The sequence below is a fragment of the Pinus tabuliformis genome, chromosome 2_2, assembly GCF_031772625.1.
Source record: "Pinus tabuliformis cultivar Carrire ecotype Pingquan chromosome 2_2, CPIR1, whole genome shotgun sequence".
Lineage (NCBI taxonomy): Eukaryota > Viridiplantae > Streptophyta > Pinopsida > Pinales > Pinaceae > Pinus > Pinus tabuliformis.
In genome coordinates this window covers 1103293755-1103317855 of record NC_142300.1, presented here as the reverse complement: position 1 = coordinate 1103317855, position 24101 = coordinate 1103293755, and positions in this window count along the sequence as shown.

The following is a 24101-nucleotide window of genomic DNA, read 5'->3' as shown; positions in this document are numbered from 1 at the left end:
AAACAGATATATAGAAAAGTAAAAGACCAAGTCCTTATTTAAATGAACAATGTTAACAAAAGTGGTATTGAAACCTTGTTCAATTCCAACCTCTCCATGCGATCGCAGCCGCGACCCTTGTGGTGGTGAAACTGGCATTACCAGCAGTTGCGCCTCTTGGAGCAACCCTTCGAAACTCTACTGGGCCTCATCGCTCCGGATGTCGTAGGCTTTGACAGAGTTGTAATAGATGAAGACTACAGCAAAATTAATAGTTAGGGCAATCACTTTAAAGAAAACCACCACTTGCAATAGAATACTTTTCACGGGATTCGTTGATGTGAGTGTTGAACATGTGAGAAAAAATGACGCAACATAAAAGTGTGTTTTTGAGAGATAGAATTCGGATAATCCACAGTGTTCATTTTTTTTTCTCGTCGACGTTTCGAGTCTAGAGCACGACTCATCATCAGGACTTGATATACAGAGAAGAGGAAAAATGATTGTGATAAATATGGTAAAGGATGATAGCTAGGATGATTTAGCCGACCATTGATCATTTAATAATTTATTAAATTTATTATTTTAACACATTAACTAAAAAGCCCTAAACCTAGTTTTACTTCTGTATAGGTGAATGATGATGTTTTACTAATATTAATAATTGGATTTTAATTAACTTGGCTTTATTTTGATTTGGAATTTTGAATATTTTATAATTAATAAGTTTTATATTGTGTAATTTAATTAGATCTGGGTTGCTTTAATTTTTAAAGTCCTATTTTGTTTTATTAATTGGATGCCTATTATTAACTACAATTAATACTCTAGGTTTTATATATTAGGTTTATTAGTTTAGATTTAATAGTCCTATTAACCTAGATATATATTTTATGAAATGTATAATTGTAATTGTATAGTTATATGATGTTTAATCAATATGGTTTTATATTGTTTTCTAATTAAATTGTTTAAAAATTTTAATATATTAAGTTTTGTATTGTTTTATTAATCTAGTCTAAATTGTTTAATTAATTAAGTCTATAATGGGAATTGTATAAATTAATTCAGATTTGTATTGTATAATATATATAAATTTTGTATTGTATATAATATATATAATTTTGTTTATAGTTTTGTATTGTATATATAATTTTTAATATATTAAGTTTAATAATGTTTTTATTAATCTAGTCTAAATTGTTTTATTAATCAAGTCTATAAAGAATTATTGCATAAATTAATTCAGTTTTGTATTGTATAGATATCTTGTTGTTTAATTATTATAGTCTTATTTTATTTTTAATTTAGATGCCTATTGTTAAATAACTGTGGTTAATACTCTTAGGTTTTATATATTAGTTTTATTAGTTAAGATTCAATAGTTTAAATTAACCTAGATATATATTATTATGAATTGTATAATTATTGAAGAATTTATATAGTTAAATGATGTTTTAATTAATTGATATAGTTGTATAATGTCTTATCAATTATGTACCTTATTGTTTAATTAGTAAAGTTAATATATTATATTAGGTTTTATAATGTTTTATTAATCTAGCCCTATTTGTTTGATTGACCTAGATATAAATAGATTTATTATTTAATTTAATTTCAGATATGCAATTTATTAGGAAACCTTGAGTTCTAGACTGGACATATTATTTATTATTAAAGAACAGCTTAGGCAGCTACAGGCCCTCAATTCTAACGGAAGCGGGAATATTAAGGATGAGAGAGGGGGGGGGGGGGGTTAAGATAAGGAAATATGGGAGGGAGAAGGGGGGTGGGGGGGGTGGGAGGGATAACTTTTTTTAAGCAGAGAATTCCAATTTTTACTAATGTCCCAGCCTCCATCCCTATTAAGGTTACTGGGGTGTTTTATGATTTCAATGGCTTCACGAATTTTCCTCTTGAAATGGTGCTCCTCCTTAGCAATGATTTTGGTATCTTCGAGGCATATGTGATGGTTGGTTTTTCCTACATGCTCAGCTAAGGCAGAAGAGCGAGTTCTTTCTTTACGGATGTCAGCGCTATGTTCTTTTAGTCTTATCTTTACAGACCTGCCAGTTTCCCCTATATATTGTTTTCCACATGAGCAGTTTATGACATAAACACCTTTCCCTTGAAGCTGATCCTGGTTGTCTTTAACAGATTTCATATTTTGTTTGATGGTTGACAGGGGTTTGAATGAAGTTTTGATGTCTTTGTTCTTGAGAATTTTGGATATCTTGTCCGTGACACCTTGAATGTATGGGAGGTAGGCGTTGGAGGTTACAGGGTTTATTGTTTTGTTTTTGTTGCTCCCAGTCTTTGCCTTATTAATGGCTTTGAGGATATTTTTGCTATTGTATCCTAGGTTGGTGAAAATTCTTTTCAGGTATGTAATTTCTTCATCAGTGTGGTTATCATCAGAAATTCTACAAGCCCTAGTGAAGAGGGTCTGTAGAACACCCATTTTTTGAGCTGGGTGGTGATGTGAGTCAGCATGGAGGTAGTTGTCGGTATGAGCTTTCTTTCTGAAAACTTTATGACCTATGGAACCATCTTTGTTTCTGATGAGAAGAATGTCAAGGAAAGGTATGCAGTTGTTTTCTTCTACTTCCATTGTAATCATAAAACATCCTAGTAACCTTAATAGGGATGGAGGCTGGGACATTAGTAAAAATTGGAATTCTCTGCTTAAAAAAAGTTATCCGTCCCACCCTCCCCACCCCCCTTCTCCCTCCCATATTTCCTTATCTTAACCCCCCCCCCCCCTCTCTCATCCTTAATATTCCTGCTTCCGTTAGAATTGAGGGCCTGTAGCTGCCTAAGCTGTTCTTTAATAATAAATAATATGTCCAGTGTAGAACTCAAGGTTTCCTAGAAAATTGCATATCTGAAATTAAATTAAATAATAAATCTATTTATATATCTAGGTCAATAAAACAAATAGGGCTAGATTAATAAAACATTATAAAACCTAATATAATATATTAACTTTACTAATTAAACAATATGGTACATAATTGATATAACATTATACAACTATATCAATAAATTAAAACATCATTTAACTATATAAATTCTTCAATAATTATACAATTCATAATAATATATATCTAGGTTAATTTAAACTATTGAATCTTAACTAATAAAACTAATATATAAAACCTAAGAGTATTAACCACAGTTATTTAACAATAGGCATCTAAATTAAAAATAAAATAAGACTATAATAATTAAACAACAAGATATCTATACAATACAAAACTGAATTAATTTATGCAATAATTCTTTATAGACTTGATTAATAAAACAATTTAGACTAGATTAATAAAAACATTATTAAACTTAATATATTAAAAATTATATATACAATACAAAACTATAAACAAAATTATATATATTATATACAATACAAAATTTATATATATTATACAATACAAATCTGAATTAATTTATACAATTCCCATTATAGACTTAATTAATTAAACAATTTAGACTAGATTAATAAAACAATACAAAACTTAATATATTAAAATTTTTAAACAATTTAATTAGAAAACAATATAAAACCATATTGATTAAACATCATATAACTATACAATTACAATTATACATTTCATAAAATATATATCTAGGTTAATAGGACTATTAAATCTAAACTAATAAACCTAATATATAAAACCTAGAGTATTAATTGTAGTTAATAATAGGCATCCAATTAATAAAACAAAATAGGACTTTAAAAATTAAAGCAACCCAGATCTAATTAAATTACACAATATAAAACTTATTAATTATAAAATATTCAAAATTCCAAATCAAAATAAAGCCAAGTTAATTAAAATCCAATTATTAATATTAGTAAAACATCATCATTCACCTATACAGAAGTAAAACTAGGTTTAGGGCTTTTTAGTTAATGTGTTAAAATAATAAATTTAATAAATTATTAAATGATCAATGGTCGGCTAAATCATCCTAGATATCATCCTTTACCATATTTATCACAATCATTTTTCCTCTTCTCTGTATATCAAGTCCTGATGATGAGTCGTGCTCTAGACTCGAAACGTCGACGAGAAAAAAAAAATGAACACTGTGGATTATCCGAATTCTATCTCTCAAAAACCACTCCACAGAAACCTGCAATCCAAAATAAAAGTGTGTTTTGTCTTATTATACAAATAGGAATGTTCACGCATTAAAACTGTGCTCGTCTTAATAATGTGAATGCACTCTCGTTGCAACGTCTACACTCATGTGAAAAGGAAAGAGAGAGGCATGGGGTTAGAGTGAGGAAGAGGAAGACAAGGAAAGAGAGAGCCTAAAGTGAGAGCGAAAGGAAAAGAGAGAGGAGAAGAGATAGAGGATTAGGGAAAGGGAGAGAGATAAAGGATAAGGGGAGGGAGAAGATAGAAAGGTATGGGGTAAAAGTAGAGAAAGAGGGAGTTTGAGAGAGAGGGGGAGAAGATAAAGGAATAGGGGGAGGGGGAGAGTGGAATAATGAAATGTAACATATCTATTGCTCCCCTCCCTCTCTCTATCTAACATGGTTAGTCCTCAAAACCAAAATGATTCTAGAAATAAAAAGAGGGATGGGGAGAGATTGAAAGGGATAAGGAAAGGAGTGGATATAGTTGGAATTAAGAAAGGGACGAGAAAGGGATAGGGAGAGAGAGAAATGAGGGATCATGGGGAGAGATAGGGATAGGGAAAGGGCAGGGGGTTGGAGAGAGAGAGAGAAAGACATAAAAAGTGAGAGGAGGGAGAGGGATACAGGGAGATGTGGGGGGGGGGGAGAGGGGTTAGCCAGAGAGAGAAAGATATGGATATGGGAGGGAGACATACATGCAGGAGGGGGAGAGAGAGAGATAGAGATGAGGAAAGGGGGAGAGAGACGAGAGAAATGGATAGGGGGCAAGGAAAATTTTAAGGATGGAAATTTATCTTAAAGTTTGGAAACCTTAGTGAATCTTACGAGTTCCTAATATGCAAGTTATAAAATATTTGGAGATATCTCGACAAAAATATTCAAATTTCTAATGACTTTATATATAGTGTCTATAAAATTTGGGCGATTTTAAGGTAAAATAATTGTATACTATAAAATTTGGGTGAATCATTTTTAGTAAAAACTAAAATTGACGAATCTTTTTTTTTGGAAAAAGCATGGAAAATTAGCCCACCTGTGAATATTAGCCCCTATAATTTTCCATAATAGGGGGGGCATAACGAGAGAGATACGAGAGAATAAGAAAAGGGAGAGAGAGATATAAAAAAAGGGAGAAGGGGAGACATATACTTGGATAGAGACAGGAGGGGATTAGTGAGAGAGAGGTGGGGGAGAGGGGGGAAGAGAGGGAGGAAGAGAGAGAAAAAGAGAGGGGAGGGTTAGGGCGAAGAGGTAGATAGGGAGTGGGGACAAAGAGAGTTGGGAAAGGTGGTGAGAGATGGAGAAAACAATGCAGGGATAGATAGGGATACACACACACACACACAGGCGAGCAAATAGGGAAAGAGGGAAAGAGATAGAAAGAGGGATACATAAGAAGAGAGGGGAGAGGATATGGGGGAAGAAAAGATAGATAGGGAAAGGAAGAGAGAGAGAGAGATAGAAGAGAGAATAATGAAAGAGATATATAAAAAGAGGGATAGGGATAGGGGGAGAGATAGAAATGGGTAGAGATAAGGGGGCTTAGATGGGAGGAGAGAGAGAGAGAGATACAAGGGAAGAGAGAAAGTGAGACAGGAAATAGGGAAAGGGGTAGAGGGATAAAAAGAGAGAGATATGGGGGGGAGAGAGAGAGAGAGAGAGGAAAAGGGGAAGAGAGAGGTTGAGGGGAAAGAGATGAGGGAAACATGGGGAGAGTGAGAGAGAGAGAGAGAGAAAGGGATAGGGAAAGAGAGAGAGAGGGAGTGGGGGGTTAGGGAGACAGAGTGGGGGGTTTATGGAGAAAGAGTGGGGGTGCTTAGCAAAGGAGAGAAGGATATAGGAGCGAGACATGATGATAAAGAGAGAAAGGGATATGGAGAGAGAGAGAAGGATGAAGAGGGAGGATGGAGAGGGAGGATGGGAGGGAGGGAGAGAAAGGGGGGTCTTAGTGAAGGAGGCTGAGAGGGATATAGGAGGGAGAGATGAGGTCAAAGAGAAAAATGGATATAGAGAGAGAGAGAGAGAAGGATGAAGAGGTGGGATCGAAGAGATAGAGAGAAAGGGGGGAGGGAGCGAAATATAGAGAAAATGAAACATAGATAGAGCAAAAACGGGAGGGGATTAAAGGGAATCTATGTGTCAGAGAAAGAGAAAGAGAGAGAGAGAGAGAGAGAGAGAGAGAGCGATGGGGAAAGGAAGATAGAGGGGGGATAGGGAAAGGTAGAGAGAGAGGGATATGATAGGGAAGGGGGGAGAAAGATAGAAAGGTTGGGGGAGAGAGATACAAGAGACATGGTGGGGGGAAGAGAGAGAGAAATGGATAGAGATAGAGAGTGATGGGGAAAGGAAAATACAGAAGGGAAAGGAAGAGAGAAAGGGGGGTATAGAAAGAGCCAGAGGGGGAGAGATAAAAAGGAGTAGAAAGAGGGGGACTTAGGGGAGAGAGAGGTTGATGGGATAAGGAGAGAGAGAGAGAGAATGGAATGAATAGGAAAAGGAGAAGAGAGAGGTTGAGGGGAAAGAGATTAGGGAAACATGGGGAGAGTAAGAAAGAGAGAGAAAGGGATAGGGAAAGAGGGAGAGAGGGAGTCGTGGGGGGGCAGGGACGGTTTGGGAGAGAGAGTGGGGATAGTTAGCAAAGGAGAGAGGGATATAGGAGCAAGACATAATGATAAAGAGAGAAAGGGATAGGGAGAGAGAGAGAAGGATGAAGAGGGAGGGATAGAAAGAGGGGGCTTAGAAAAGGAGGGAGAGAGGGATATAGAAGGGAGGCATACAAACAAAGAGAAAAAGTGATAGAGAGAGAAAGAAAAGGATGAAGAGGTGGGATCGAAGGGATAGAGAGAAAGGGGGAAGGAAGGGAAAGATAGAGAAAGTGAAACATAGATAGAGAAGAAAAGGGATGGGATTAAAGGGAATATACGCGTCAGAGAGAGAGAGAGAGAGAAAGCGATGGGGAAAGGAAGATAGAGGGGTGATAGGGAAAGGTAGAGAGATAGGGATATTAGATGGAGACATACAGACACAGAGAGAGAGAGAGAGAGAAAAATGATAGGGAAGGGAGGAGAAATATAGAAAGGGAGGGGGAGAGAGATACAAGAGACATGGTGGGGGGAGGAGAGAGAGAAAGGGACAAAGATAGAGAGTGATGGGGAAAGGAAAAGACAAAGAGGGGTAGGGAACAAGGAAAGGGAGAGATAGAAAGAGCCAGCAGGGGAGGGACAAAAAGGAATAATGAGAGGGGGGCTTAGGGGGAGAGAGAGACATAGGAGGGAGACATAGGAAGAGAGAGAGGGTGTTTAGGGAAAAGGGAGAGAGAGATGGGGGCAAAGAGAGTTGGGAAAGATGGTGATATATGGAGAAAATAATGTGTGCATGTTATTATAACGTGTGCATGTTAAAAAAATGCATGTGCCTTATTAATTTCAAAAATTATTAGGTGGGAAAAACTTTTTCAATTATGTGGTGGATGAGGTGGTTACTTTGGTTTTAAGTTTGGGTTGACAAACCTCTTCTACATAAACCAAAAACGTCCTGTTATTACAACGTCTTGATTTTCAACAATGATTTTGTATATGTTCTATGAATTTATTGCTAGTGAAACTGAACACACTTAGAGAGATCTATGTGCAAATTCTAAATATATATTTTGTTGAGAAAATAATTATTGTTTTTTTGGAACGTATATCAAATTAATAATGAAAAAAAATATTTTTATTTCCACTATAACATTTGATTAACTGACTTATTTTGAAATCTGAAAATAGCTCAAACTAGTACATACAAAGACTTACGTAGTAAAAAGTAAAATAGAAACATGAATATGCTAAGACCCTCATAGCAGCCTAGCCTAACTATCGAGGCATAATATCCATATGTTATCTATGACCGTACAAATTCGTTTCAAAAAAATTCATCATTGACATACCAAACCCAAGGCCTAACAAGAACATATGAATGTTTTAGAAGGAAGATAACATACTAATCTTTAAAAAGAAAAAACATCATTTTTTAAAGTTATATCAATTTGTTTCCATAAATATAAGTTATATATCTAGGAAGAAAATATGGTTGTCAACATTTCATCCTTGTACATGAAGTCCTAAAAAGTTGTGTAATTAAATCTAATAATTCTTTTTAATGATTAGATTTCTATTTTTTCTAGATTTCCATTGCAATTAACATTTCATAATTGGGTAGCATTATCTTGCACTAGCTTAACATGGAGTCCCTACTTGACATGTTACACCTTGCCATTTATCTGGATCAAGAAGCACACACAACTGCTTCAATAGGTGACTATGTGGGCATGCTCATAAAATTTGAATAATTAAAAACTCACCCTCAAACAAGTTTAGTGACTTGTTGTTGGAAACAATGTTAATACTAATAGGGGGTTGAATCAATATTAAGGCTAATTTTAAACTTTTATGTCAATTTTATATTCAAAATTCAAACTTTGCAATCCCTATGTGAGAAACCAACAAAAAATCATAACAACAACCATATGAATCAGCATAATCATACACATCATGAGCATCAAACACATGAGATGCAAAGGTTTAAAGTGGAAACCCTTCCAAGATAAAACCACCAAAGTTTGTTTGTTATTTGATGTAAAAATGAGCTCATCCTCTATTACATTAAATCCATTTCTGAGCCACCACTCGCAAGAAGCACCAACTCCCTTTGATTGTTTGCTAGCACCCACTAACAGGAAGCACCAACTGCCTTATTTTGCATAAACTTGATCAGCTTACAAGAAGCACCAACTGAAGCACTGACTTCATGGATTTGTTGGAATCACCAACTTCCAGCGCCTTGGATTTATGCAAGCACCAACTTCTTGTATGCAGGCTCCAACCCACTCTCAATAAGGAACTTTTTGCTCTTTGTAATTGGAAACCACTCTGCCTAATTTCAACTCTATTATCTTCTGCAACCTACACTTCATTAAGACCATGCAACACTCTGTCCTTTGCTCACTCTGCAACACTCACATACACATAGCTATGGGTTCTCTAATCTCAGTAACATACACTCAGCTCTTGGCTCCTTTTGTTCCACAGGCTCTCTCGGCCTCTCACAACAACACATGCACTTTGGGCCTCTTTCCTCTACATAGGTGTTTGGGCTTCAAAATGTCATACAAATATCACTCATTACCATACATTTTTCACCTATGCTTCCATTATATCACTCATTATTCACCACCATGTCACTTCATTTTCCCTATTGTTCACCATTAATGGGTCTCATTTATATCTTCCAAATATTATTTATTTTTAAGCATTTTTAAGAGAAATTCTTAATTAAATATCAGAAAATAATATATTTTTCTTCATATATGGAAAGTGGATTGTTTTTGTGACATCTGTAGGTGTCAAGGAAGCTTCCAAGACACCTTTATGTGGCCTTGAGTGATCAAATTCGAATTTGATAAGATAAACCTCATGGAGAAGATCATGATCTCATGGAGAAGATCAAGGACAAAAGGGGGTTATGTGTCTAGATGGTTGAGAGATGTATGGAACTAAAGAGAGATTAGTGGATCATCATTATGAGTTTGTTATCTCATCCCATTGTATAAATAGGAGTACAATCTCCTCCATTTGTTATTTTAGAGTTCCATTTGTAAGTTTTTGTAATCTTAGAATTTTGGAGTATGTAATCTTAAAAGCTTAGAGTTGTAATCTTAGAGTTGGTTTGTAATGGAGATTTTGAAATAAAGAATCATACTTTGATTTTGCCTCTACATCTGAGTCTCCTTTGAAGTGGTGTGCTTGTGGAGTTATGGAGGGCCCCCATGGCCTCAATTGCATACTTATTTTAGGTATAATTTAGTTTACGTTTTTGTTTGATTTCAGCTTTTAAGTTTTGTTAGATGTTCTAATACTGGAAAGAAGTATTATTTGAAAGTGTTCTTGTAAGAGAACTGTAAGACCTCATACAATTATTAGATTTAGGTTTGTTTCATTTCAGCTTCTAAGTTTTTGTTAGATGTTCTAATATTGGAGGAGATCCTAAAATTCATGTGTTCTTGTAAGAGAACCTTAGAATTTTGACGAATGTTAGATTTATGTTTGTTTAGTTGTTGGAAAAGATCTTGATGAATGTGTTCTTGTAAAAGAACCAAAAGATCTCGGACAAATGAGAAATTTTTCTAGATCTATATATTTTAGATAAGTACTTCTAAGTTTACCTTCCTTAGTTGACATTAAATGAACTTTGATTGACATCATCAATTAGACACCAACATTTTGGCGTAGTTGTCGGGGAAGTGCAACTAGAAGGATTTAGAAATTATTTTATGCATTTGTTTTTATGGACTAATTTGTGGAACTTAATGACAGCAAGTTCATTAAGGAGTTCAAAGTTTGGAGCATTTTTTTTTATTTTCGCACAATTAATTTAGATTCAGTTTTTATTTTAAACTCCCCATTTCTCACTTATCCATCTAGGGATGAGGACTTTGACAATGTTGAACATGTACTTCTTGGAGAGCAAGGACAATAACCTTGAGCCAACTCTAAGACAAGTTACTCACATACATATAAAACATAACGTAAAAATTTTAAATCGTGATGTGAGCATGTTCAAACTTTTAATCCGTAGATGGCTTCATTGGAAGCATTCTTTTACCTAGGAAATAAGTAAATCTTTCAAGCAAGATAAGTAAAATAGATTAGAAAAATAAAAATGAGATCTCTTTAGAAGTCATTAAGAGTCATTCTCATTAAAAAAAATTAGTCTTACTCTCATTAGAAGTTTTTAGTCTTATTTTCGAAAATAAAAATAAAACATCATGAATAAATTCAGTGGCATACTAAGAGCTGCTTCATCTTCGCATTTCTATGTCTTGTTTCTGTATCACGGGTAAGCCAGAAGCTTGATTATCAGAAAGCTTTGTCTTCCAAGAGTCTAAACACCCCCATGACATTGCAGAAAGAGTGTAGATAATGCGAGGTTTGATCGCAGATCTTGATTGTGTTTATTATCCATCCACGCTAACCTACATAAATAAAAATAAATCAAAAGATTAGTATGCTCTCTTCTTGTGCTTCGAGCGATCAGGAAGATCAGAAAATCCAATGAATTATTAAAAATATATATATAATAAAAATCTTGGGGGAAATTTAATTGCAAATATGCTATCGATCGTTTGAGTCCTAATAAAAAATATTCTCTCGTAGAAATCTGTTCCACAATAAAACAAAACATTAATAAATAAAATAATAAAATACAAACCATAAAAAAAATGAAAAACATTAAAAACAAATTAAAAAATAAAAACAAAACAAAATCATTTAAAAAATAAAACAAAACAATTAAAAAATAAAAGATCCCACCAACGTACTCATGGCAACAAACTCATTAAAACACAAAACAAAACAAAACAAAACAAAAAGGCCAAGAGCATTAAAAACAAAAGAGGTTTTCTTTTGCGATCAGATAGAACACGTGAATTTGTTGGTTCAAGGGGAATGGCACGAGAAAATATTTTGAACGATGCAACTAAGTGTTCATTGAAATCCTGGATGGTTCTTGAGGTTGTGAACTCGCCCACGGCTTTAGAACTGTAAAATACGCCTGTCGTCAGAACCAAAACTAATGGTATTCAATTAAAAAAAAAAAAAAAAATCAATTGGATAGATATCAAGTTTGTAAATTCAATTGGATTATCAAAGTGTGCATTCCAAACCTGCATATCGGCATAGATCTGAGCAAGAAATCGTCTTTCAATCTGGTTGTTAAAATTTGGTTTACAAAATAAGGCAATATTATTTAATACCAAAAGATCTTGCAGAAATTGTGTAGCCACAAAATCGTCCACCACCCATGAGAAAATGAGGAAAAGATTGCGCTAAGATATTTGATAACGATTTATGAGGAAGCAGTTAACAACTACATTTCTCATTTCTCTGCTTATTCGGCTGCGTCAGAAATTGTCAATTTACCGCTGCATTTACCTATCAACGCTGAGTAGTTGCCAAACAGCATTCCTGTTTGGTCGACAGAAATCTAGATTCGCTTATGTTATCCTGCCCTCCTTTAAAGTCTGCTCATTGGAGTAGAAAGAATTCTTCCCTTTGTCAAAGGTTGCCTGAGGAGCTATCTGCATCACCTAATAGGATTCCTGGTCCCGATCACCCTATGCCCAAAAAGAAAGAAGAGGATGGGTATTATTTTGAATGCGTCGTTTGTGATGTTGGTGGAAACCTGCCTTGTTGTGATCGTTGCCCTCGAACTTACCATCTTCAGTGTCTGGATCCACCACTTAAGCGTACTCCACCCGGAAAACGACACTGCCCTACTGTCGCGAGCAGATGGAATCTCCAAAGGTTTCAGTTCAGTTGACACCAAAATCAAAGCGGTCAAGGGAAAATAAATGCAGTGAAGGATTGAAGTTGGAACCAATGGCACTGCGTTCTCATAGAGTTCAACAAACTGAAGAGAACTCAACTTCTAGCAATAAAGTTAGAGTTCAACCAACTGCCTAAAGAAAAATGATTTGCAGAGAATTACGGGTTTTAAAGTAGATTTTGAGCGATTTAAGCGATTTGCATGCAGATTTATTGGCTCGATTTGAGCGATTTGCACTCCCGCTATTGAATCATTTTTATCTCTACGATTGCACCCATTAAATTTTGGAGCATATCCATGCTTTAAAATAGTAGTCGGGGGTTTGTTCTTCGCTCGCTTGGTCTCTCGAGAACATTTGTTTGTTTGATTGCCGTAAAATAAAAAAATAAAAAAGTCATTTTAGTGTTAGTTTTTTTTAGAAAATAAGTAAATATAATTTTTTGTTGATTTATCTGTCGTGGGTTGCCAATTCACCAGCAACATCGTCCATGCAAAATAATTCAGCTTCTCCCGCTCATCTTCCATCCATGCAACATTCTTCACAGTTGCCAGATCCAGATCCAGCTTCCACGCAGTGTGTGCAGCACTTTTAAGATTTGCCAGATCTGCCTTCCACGCAGTTGTTGCAGCAAGCTTCAGATTTGCAGCACATTCCAGATCTGCCTTCCACGCATTCTTTGCAGCTCGTTTCAGTTTTGCAACACGTTCCAGAACTAGAAAATTCATCAACGCAGTGTTTGCATCAGCCTTCAGATCTGCCACATCCTTCAACGCAGCAGCTGCCAGCTCCAGCAACGCAATTTTTTCTCTGTGCTTCTGATTTGTCAAAGCCATCAACACATTTTTTTCACAATCAGGTTGTTGAGTTATCTTCTGATCCAATTTTGTTGCAGTTGACTCCTTTTTCTACTACGCAAATTCTCTCTGACATGATATGCTTATGCATTCTCTTTGGTGCATTGAAAAGTCTTTTGAAGGTTGAAAATGACGTGATACCATTGCTAACTTCTTTCATGGTCACTTTATCGCAGGTTGAAAATTTGTTTTCACAATCACTTTCGTACAATGGTTCACATATTAAATGTAAATTGGTTCATATGTCTTATGCATATGCATTGAATTTGTATATGCGCTCCATTCAAGCATTTGATATTTGTTCGTATGTAACGTTGTGGGTTGGTGATGTTATGGTATATGGGAAAAGCACAGAAAATCACAACACGGCGAAACTTTCGACGAGTAACAATTAGTTTTCTTTCTGAATTTATTTTTATTTTTATTTTTATTTGATGCATCTATATTAACATCTTGCAATTTTTAAATGATGCAGATTTTGGCAAATACAAGATCGACGACATGTGAAATTCGATATCCTTGACACAAATCATGAAACAATTTTGACTATGTTCGAGATTTGCATAATTGCAATAAAATTGAATTTTATTTACAAAGTTACATAAGAAGGGAATTAATTACACTCATTTCATATTTGAAAACGGATCTGTAAAAATTCATGGAATTGGGCTAACTTATACATTTGATTTTATTTAAATCTGTTTCATTGGTGTTTAATTTTTGCATAAAAAACCAAGTAGAAATTGATCACTTTTGCTTGGATATATTTATGTTCTGTGAATGTCAAGTTTTTGCAGGTTTGCGTTGATCAGATGATCATTCAAGGAGTCTAATTTGTCGAAGGTTGGACTTCCAATAGATCAATTTTATGATGAATCATGTGGATAAATCCATCTTCATTACAACTAGTCTTTTCTTCCCTTTGTAAAATTGTAAATCCCAATGAGTCCTCAATGCAAGCCAAAATCTCTTTTTCCTAGCAAGTTTCAAACATGCAGTCAAATCTACTTCTTTTCATTCACCCCTAACCCACAAAATAAAACCAAGAAGCTCACTTATTGTCATTCTCATTTTCCTTGTCATTTCCTTTCCCTTTTATTTTTGCCAATAAAACCCTGCTTCTATGTATATCACTAAGTCAAAGTCCTAGAGTCTAATTATCTTTGTAAAAACACCTAGAGGCTTGCATGCCTTAATGGCAAGTACTCTTGCCAAAGAACAATGGGAGTACATTAATATCCCTTGTTCGTTGGATCTTGTAGGTGACTCAACTACAACAAACTTATTCGTACCTACAAAGATGTGTTAGGCATCTTGACTCCCATTGGAATCAATGGTGGGAGCTCTCGTGTTGGCTAGTGGCATTCATTAATGGCCACTAAGTCAACAACTTCTTGCTATGTTTGACACCAGCACATTTAATCACATAGTAAGAATTGTGCCATCGACGTTGAAGACTTGAAGACCCATATTTTGTAGCAGATGAAGTAGATTTCCTTTCATTCTTTTTCACTTTGTCATGACTTGAGGACAAGTCAATAAATAAGGCTGGGGGGGCAAATGTAACTTCTATATTTTGTATACCTTCCAAGCCTTTTAAATTTTCGGCCATATTCAGCAGACTCATCAAATTCATCAGATTGTCCAGAAGAAGATCCAGCAGCAGATAGGACAATATAGATCCATCTTTCATCCACAACTTGCATAAAAAGCTTCAAATCAGAATTGTAGTAGCTGAACATGCATGATTCATCCACTTCTTTAGGTAAGTAAGATATGATGTTTTCTAACCTTTAATCTTGAATTTTTTTTAGATGTTAAAATGATGATATTTGAAAAATATTCCACTATTTCACTATTCCCTTTCTCATTAAAAATTGCCAAAAACCATTAGTTTTTTTTTTGTGGGGGGGAGAGTGGGGAGGGGTGGGGGTGGGCAGCCGGGAATTGCACACTTCATTTCTTTCTCTCATTCATATTAAATCTTAACCCACATAGTCTTCCCATAATAAAAACTACTACAAACTGATGAGCATATTAAATGACTTCTTAAAAATGATTGATCTCAACAAAGTAAATAATGATTGTAACACAAGAACCAGTCATTAAAAATAGATCTCAACAAAGTAAATAATGATTGTAACACAAGAACCAATCATTAAAATATGTAAGTGCTTTGTAAAAATAAAAAGTTATCCAAAGATGTGCAAAGTTAAAAGGAAGTCCATGATTGAAAGATGGTTGTTACACAAGAACCAAACATCTTGTAAAAGGAAGCTTATCTAAGAATCAAATCAAATAATTCATTGTAGTAGCTTGCATGAGGACATGCAAGAGCTTCAGTTGGGGAGTATGTTTGGGCTTCAAAATGTCATACAAATATCACTCATTACCATACATTTTTCACCTATGCTTCCATTATATCACTCATTATTCACCACCATGTCACTTCATTTTCCCTATTGTTCACCATTAATGGGTCTCATTTATATTTTCCAAATATTATTTATTTTTAAGCATTTTTAAGAGAAATTATTAATTAAATATTATAAAATAATATATTTTACTTCATATATGGAAAGTGGATTGTTTTTGTGACATGTGTAGGTGCCAAGGGAGCTTCCAAGACATCTTTATGTGGCCTTGAATGATCAAATTCGAATTTGATAAGATAAACCTCATGGAGAAGATCATGATCTCATGGAGAAGATCAAGGACAAAAGGGGGTTATGTGTCTAGATGGTTGAGAGATGTATGGAACTAAAGAGAGATTAGTGGATCATCATTATGAGTTTGTTATCTCATCCCATTGTATAAATAGGAGTAAAATCTCCTCCATTTGTAATTTTAGAGTTCCATTTGTAAGTTTTTGTAATCTTAGAATTTTGGAGTATGTAATCTTAAAAGCTTAGAGTTGTAATCTTAGAGTTGGTTTGTAATGGAGATTTTGAAATAAAGAATCATACTTTGATTTTGCCTCTACATCTGAGTCTCCTTTGAAGTGGTGTGCTTGTGGAGTTATGGAGGGCCCCCATGGCCTCACTTGCATACTTATTTTAGGTATAATTTAACTTATGTTTTTGTTTGATTTCAGCTTTTAAGTTTTGTTAAATGTTCTAATATTGGAAAGAAGTCTTATTTGAAAGTGTTCTTGTAAGAGAACTGTAAGACCTCATACAATTATTAGATTTAGGTTTGTTTCATTTCAGCTTCTAAATTTTTGTTAGATGTTTTAATATTGGAGGAGATCCTAAAATTCATGTGTTTTTGTAAGAGAACCTTAGAATCTTGACGAATGTTAGATTTATGTTTGTTTAGTTGTTGGAAGAGATATTGATGAATGTGTTCTTGTAAAAGAACCAAAAGATCTCGAACAAATTAGAAATCTTTCTAGATCTATATATTTTAGATAAGTACTTCCAAGTTTACCTTCCCGGGTTAACATTAAATGAACTCTGATTAACATCATCAATTAGACACCAATAATAGGCACACTCAACCTCTCTCTAGAGCATACTCCCACATTGATAGCTCTCCACTCAGCTCTGGAAACAATGTTGCATCCCCCATTTCTCAATTGCAATCCTGGGTTTTGTTCCTATACTGCACAGGGAACGATGTAGTCCCTGCTATCAATTACACTTCCAGAGAGAGTGCTTATGCCTGAAAGCACACTTATTCATAGCTATCCATGTTTTTTTGCATCGGGTTTTCTGGTAAATAAAACTGCATTAACCATCGCGATGGGCACTTGATCATTCTCCATACTGAGAATTAAATCTCAATCAACATACACACTCAAGGAGTACCATTCATGTATTATGTCTGCACATATAAGATGGTTCTCCATTATTCTTAAATGCTTCACAAAGATCAGGTTGTACTTTGGGCACACCTCTCTTGTTCTATGGACACAGTTTTCTACAACACGTCATCATAGCCCAAATGCTGGTATGGTGTCCTTGAGGATCTTTTCTTTATTTAATTCCTTATCGCATGCAAGAAAGCTCTAGTATGGTTATTCTAGATCCAAATGCTACCTATGCACATCATGGGCCTCTCTGTCTCAGACTCCTGCCTTCAACAATCACCATGGACTCTATTAAAGCCTTTGTACAATCGTGGTCCTTTCTATGTGCATTTACTTAGTTGCCGACCCATTCAAGCCTTCTTCTCCACATTGTCACAAACTCCAAATATGGCAGAAGTTCCAAACTTGGCCCATGATGCTAAAGAGTTTCTAACTCATTCATATCCTTTGAATGTTTGCTTGACTCAGCCATGGCAAATAGATAATTTGGCATATTTTCCAAATATGCACATAGTGCCCAAGATATGTTGACTTGTTTGTGCCTTTAAACATATGTCATAGCATAAAATATGAACTTGGAGGTCTGCATGCCCATAACTTCTTATAAAACTTAATTCTAAACCCTTCCAGGTTTTGGGCATGCCTTAGCACCTTTCCATTGGCACCTTTCCACTTTTTTCACCATATAATTGGGTGTTGTGACCTCAAGCTAGGCCTCTAGGCACTAAGCTTATTTTCTAGTCTGTGGTTTCTTAATTCCCTTTAAACTCTCTGTGCCCCTGGTCACTAAAACATGCGAAATTATCGCTTTCGACTTCACATGGCCCCACTCGTATATATGTGTGTGTGTGTGTGTGTGTGTGTGTGTGTGTGTGTTTATTGAGTTGGAGCTTGGATGCACTGATGCTTGTATCTTTTTAATAAGGTTTTTTAAGAACTTATGGGCTTGTAGGCTTCTAGGCTTGGCCCACTTGTGTGCCCTGTTGAAGATGCCCGCTTATAGACTACCCCTCTTCCTTTAAGGTTTTAGGTTTGTCCCACTCTCCACTTGACAGTCTCTGCTACACCCCATTGATCTCTTCATGTCGGTCCCTCTTATGCTTGGTTCCTAATTCAAATTGATTCTGAGCTTTCAACCTTCTAGGTGATCTTTGTTACAAGTTCCATCAATTGGCGGTTCGTCATTTGTTGTTCCCTATTAGCTCGACTCCATGTTATCCCATATTACCTATTAAATAAAGTTTCAGGTTTTCGAATCTCCAGGAAATCTCTCCTAGCTATCAATAGGCTTCCGAGCTTCCGAGTTCCGGGGATTCTGGGTTCTCGGGCTTCCGGGCTTCTAGGAATTGTTCCTACTACCCCAACTTGAGACTATCTCGCGTCCTTTATTAATTAAGTTTTGGGCTTCTGAGCACTGAAACTTTTAATTTGTGGGAGCCTTACTTTGACTTGCAATAACTTTTGATCCAGGAGGCCATTTATGGACTTTAGAGTATACCATTGGAAATCTCTTTCTAAAGACCATTCAACTATGTCATTTCCAAGAAAATTTGAGTTAATCTCCTAATGCAAAAATTCCTCCAAATCTTGTGTCTCCCTAACTATGATAGGTACAATATTTTAGCTTCTTACCTCATCCTGTTACTATGATGGTTCTCTACTAGAAACTGTAGCAACTATGGGACTCACCCTGAGCTTGACATATCAAGCACATATGCTGCCACCAACATCCATGTTAGTCTAGTTGACATCAATGCCAACATACTTACTTCCACTAGCCATCCAGACAATGGCAATTGTCCAACACTTGCATTATGTTGTTTTGTTTGCAACACTAGCCTTGAAAATTCATTTTCTTCAGTTAAAGGTTAGTGATATTCTCTTTAGACTATTTTTTTGTAACATTTTCATATTCATCATCTTACTTTTTGTTAGGTTCACAGACCTTCTCACTTCTCCATCATCTTCATGGATTTTCCATCTTCTATGCTTCATTCTTATTGACAAACTCCACAAATGACATCTTTTTATACATTTTTTTCACTATTCCTAGCCCCTCTCTTCTTATGTCGAACTTGTATTAATCCATTATTGTGTTGGATTTAAAATTAATGTGTTTCCATTACGTTTCTTTAGTATTTTAAGTGAATTTATGATTAAACAATAGAAAAAGATCATATTTGCATATATCTTTGAATTAATTTGCAAAGATGGTGTGTTAGATACATAGTTGTGTAGGTTGTGATATTGCCACATGATTTATATTGGTGATAGTTGCTGCATCACAATTGATACAACACACTTCAACATGATTGCAACATCAGAAATGTTATAACACCCATGCAAAAGTTATAACACTAGAATCATGAGTCAATGCCAGAGTCTTTAGCCATCGAAACTGGAGCCATGTTGTTTCATATTTTTTACTACTCTATACAATAATTATGGACCCATAGAACAATAATGTGAATCCATGAAAATCAAAGATATGGAAATAATTTTGCAAATACAGAAGATAAAATATTAATTTTAGTGGTTAATCAAGAATCTTGGAATTCTTCGACAAAACATTTTGAAATTACTTATTAATTACTAATTGTTAGAAAAAAGATCTTGGACTTATTTTATTAATTGTTAACTGTTACCGAGTATTATGGAAATCATTTGTTATTTAGGAAATTGTAACCACTATGTATTTATTAAATTTATAAGTGAGTTTATTTAGATATTTGTTATTTATAGTTTCCATTAGATTTATGTATAAAAGAGAGAACTCTCTCCATTATTTGAGAAGGACTCTTAGAGAAATGTCTAAATGATAATGGAATAGTTTATAATTATTGAGCTTCTATTTTAATTATAGTTTATAATTTTTACAGTGTGTGATTTAACTATTTAATTTAATTTATTTCCTCTGCATATCAATGAAATATTGATTTTTTTTAATTAACTTGGTTAATTTAATTCATTTATGTTGCCTATGTAACAAGTGTTGATATAGAGAAATATCAACACTTGATCCTACAGAGACAAGGCCCACTCCAATAGAGCAAAAGTGTTGTGTAGTTTAGATAGATTGTTTAATTTATAATTGTGTAATTTAATTTTTTAGTTATTTGTTCACGTAAAAATTATTTTATTTATTTCTATGGTTAATATATGGTTGTGTGATTTATTTATTCATGCAATTAATTATTCATCCATGGTTGTATTTATTTATCTATCAATTTGTTTATGCAATTGATTATTTATGCTTATTTATAATTTGACATGCTTGCATTTTAAACTGGATTTGTATTCCATTATGTCTTTTTAATCAATGAGCTTAAAAGATATGATTTTATTTGTTAGCCTAGGTAGAAAATAGTAAACATGTTGACAAGGATTAGGCAATGATCTCAATGGGTAGTTGGAAGTGGCAAAAGCAACCCATCCCTTTTTTTTTAAATATGTTTCTTTTATTTCCAACATGTGATTTTCCTTTATTTCATGTAAGTGTCGTATTCTTTTCTGCGAAAGTTTATTAGTATTTCTCTCTATGCTAGGGGTTACAATATTAAGCTTCATAATCCCATTGGGTAGAAGTGTGTTATGTCAATTTCACAAGTGTGATCTTTAATTTCCTGTTACTATTTTATTTTCTTGCAAGCATGTTTACTTTCCTACAAGTAGCTTTAGTCACTTTACTTTTAAGTTTATAGAACCTTGAAAAACTTGTGAACTATCTATACTTCCTCTAAAAAAATAATCATTGATATTACAACCATAAAACAAACCAATGGAATTAGAGAGTGTAGTCTACATATACAATGCACGGTAACTCACAAGTTCCTTACAAGCCCCAAGTTGACAATTAAATGCACAATTTTTTGTTGTCTTTTGGAAGAAATTAGGAAGGTAATTTAAAATCCCATTAGTTTTGGCATATGTGCTAGGAAGTTATTAAGGTGCATTTTCATTCTTGCATTGGTTTGAAATTCATATTTTGCAATTTACTTGTTATTTTATATAGGTCATTGAGATAAATTGATTAAACTGTTAAATTTTTTTTTAGTGTTGTAAGAGCCACCCATATTAATATCATATCTTTTGCAGGAATCTTAGTAGGAAGAAAGAAAATCTTTCGTGCATGAAGAGGAACCAAGGGGGTGTCAAAGACTTCAAGCTTAAGTATGGATTAATTATCAAGGTATGAGATGCATTATTGAGTTCATGGATTTGGTAGCTTTGCAAGTCAAATTTTGTTGTTGGAAAGTATTTGTATTCTTCTCTCTTGGTATTATTATTTCTCATTCTTCTCCCTAATCCCTCCCTTGTTCCCTTTTTCCATCCACTAACATATGGTTCTCTTCTGAAATACACAAGTCTCTTTGTTTCTTTTGAAACATACACTAAATCAATGAATCAATGTCTTAGAAATTAATGGTTGGCAATAGTATTTGATTTTGCTTGGTGTTAGGCCCCAGAATTGTCGTATTTAACTCACATTTTCGCTGTATTCTTACTCATGGTTTTCATTGTTATTACTATCATTTTGCGCAATTTTCAGGCTAATATCTTAAACTTGGAGTGCAACTAGGTAATTGTTCATTATTTAATATATTCCCTTTGTTTTGATAAGAATTACATAAAAAATGTCATTAATGGTGGTGCTTATGTTACTTTAGGTTCTCAAGAAGGTGCATGAAACTCCAGCCAAAGATATTAACAATTGATTGCTAAGTGCACTAATAGATGACCCTATTCCCGCAATCTTAAAGATTCTTGCACCAAGAAGGAATTATGTATAAAGTTCTTATGTGAAGACACCACATGGCCGATTGATTACACTTATCAGAGATATTTTTGAAGATTTAATCAAGCTCAATTTCGCTCTCTAAATGGTGGTTTACCAAGTGTAGTTCAGTTCCTGCACCGATAAGATCCTTGTACCAATTTGGGGCTTCAATATATTGGCACACTTTCAGGGAAAAAATAAGATGAGTTTTGTCGAAAATGATGTTTGAACACCTCCACATGAATTAGAATGCACACAAGTCGCATAGATCAATTTTTAGAAAATAATTAATAATTCAACCCTAAATTCACATAGTTTTCAAACTTCTAACTTTGTCCTTGATTTGTGTGTAGTTGAAGACGAATATCAGAATTATAAAACATAGGTTTTGTTTAAAATATGGAAAATTAGGCTCCCTCTAAATAGTTTTCCAAAATACGTCATGGTTTGAGAGTTACACAAGGTTCTTTGAGGCCAATTTGTTAAAAATATAGAATTTTCTAGAATCGAAAATTGGGTTGTTAGAGCCAAAATTCATCTTGTAACCTTCATAAAAATCCCATATATGGCCTTTGGAGGGACAAGGATGTTATTTTAATTTCATATTGTTGGTTTTACCTTGAGCATATGGTTGTTGATGTAAAAAACTTATTGATCTTTTTAATACAATACTTCTAATGCCAAGTTCTTCTTACATCTTGTGTATGTTATGATCATTTCTACTCTGTAATTTAATATTTCAAAAGAGGTTGAGATTTGGACTGGTAAGGGCCCACGATACCAGCTCAACATTCCTCTATTCTTGTATTTTTTGTGTGGTGCATATCTTCCTTGTTCTGGTGTGTTAAATCATAACAATAGTGTATTAAAAGCAAGTTTCTTTTGTTGATTCAATGAATCAGTGAATGCATCTTTCAGACTATGTTTTCCTAATGAATGTCTAGTTCCTTTCATGTATTATTGAATGAGTGTTTAGATATGGAAGTTTTTATATTAAAGGTAAAAGCCTCTCTTTAAATATTGCATTTATCCTAACTGTGTGCTCAAAGATTTTTTGGATGTAGTGATACCCTATTTTGAATGTAGAAGGGATTTGTTTCTTTGATGAAAAATGTTACCCTATGGTGTTAATGCTATCACAGGTTAGAGGTGTTGTGAGGCACATCTAGATTATTCTTGAGTCAATCAAGACTTGAAGCTTCTTAGCTATTGTTGGTTTAAGAAGACTGGAAGTATTTATTCTCTCTCTTATAATACGAACAATTTGTCCAAGAGTCTTCAAACCTTATTGTCACTCTAGAACTTGTAGAGGATCTGGACTATTGTGTCAACTTTAATATCTTGTTTGGTTTATGGTGAATGAACATATAACATAGCAAATAGACTTGACTTTTCATTAGAGGAAATGTCAGCCTAAAAGTGCCCGTGAAATTTTCACGTAATTTCCATGTCAAAATATGTAAACCAATCAAAATCCTTTAAATTTAAAAAGAGGTACATCTAAATATTTGGGAGGAAAAAGAAGAAAAACTACTTTTTTTTTAATTGTATTTTTGGCTTATCTCCTCTTAGGTTTACTCAAATTTCAAATGTAGACACTCGTTGGATGAGAATTAAATTCCACATCCAACGAGTACCCATTATCCATATTTTTGACAAGACCCACATTGATAAAAATTGAAGATACATTAAAAAAGTGTGTTGAATATGTTTTTTTAATGTATCTTCAATTTTTGTCAATGTGGGCCTTCTCAAAAGTATGTGTGATGGGTACTCGTTAGGTACAAAATGTAATTCTGCATCCAATGAGTGTCTACACTTGAAATTTGAGTAAACCTATAAGGAGATAAGCCAAAAATACAAGTAAAAAAAATAAAAATAAAAAATAAATAAAATAAAATCTTTTGCCTCCAAAATTTATAACTCTTACTTTATTATTTTAACTATTATTTTATTATTTTTCCTTAGGAGCCCACTTTTAGGTTGAAATTTCCTCTAATGCATGCTTAAGAGATTTAAAGTTGAACTCGTAAATAGTTAAGGACACTAGGGTGAAAGATTCATTTTACATATCCTCTATTTTCCAAGTGAATTCCCAAAGGTACCTCATTGTTTGAATCATAATTAGGGATTAAAAACCATAAAATCAAACTTCCAAAGTCTTGGAA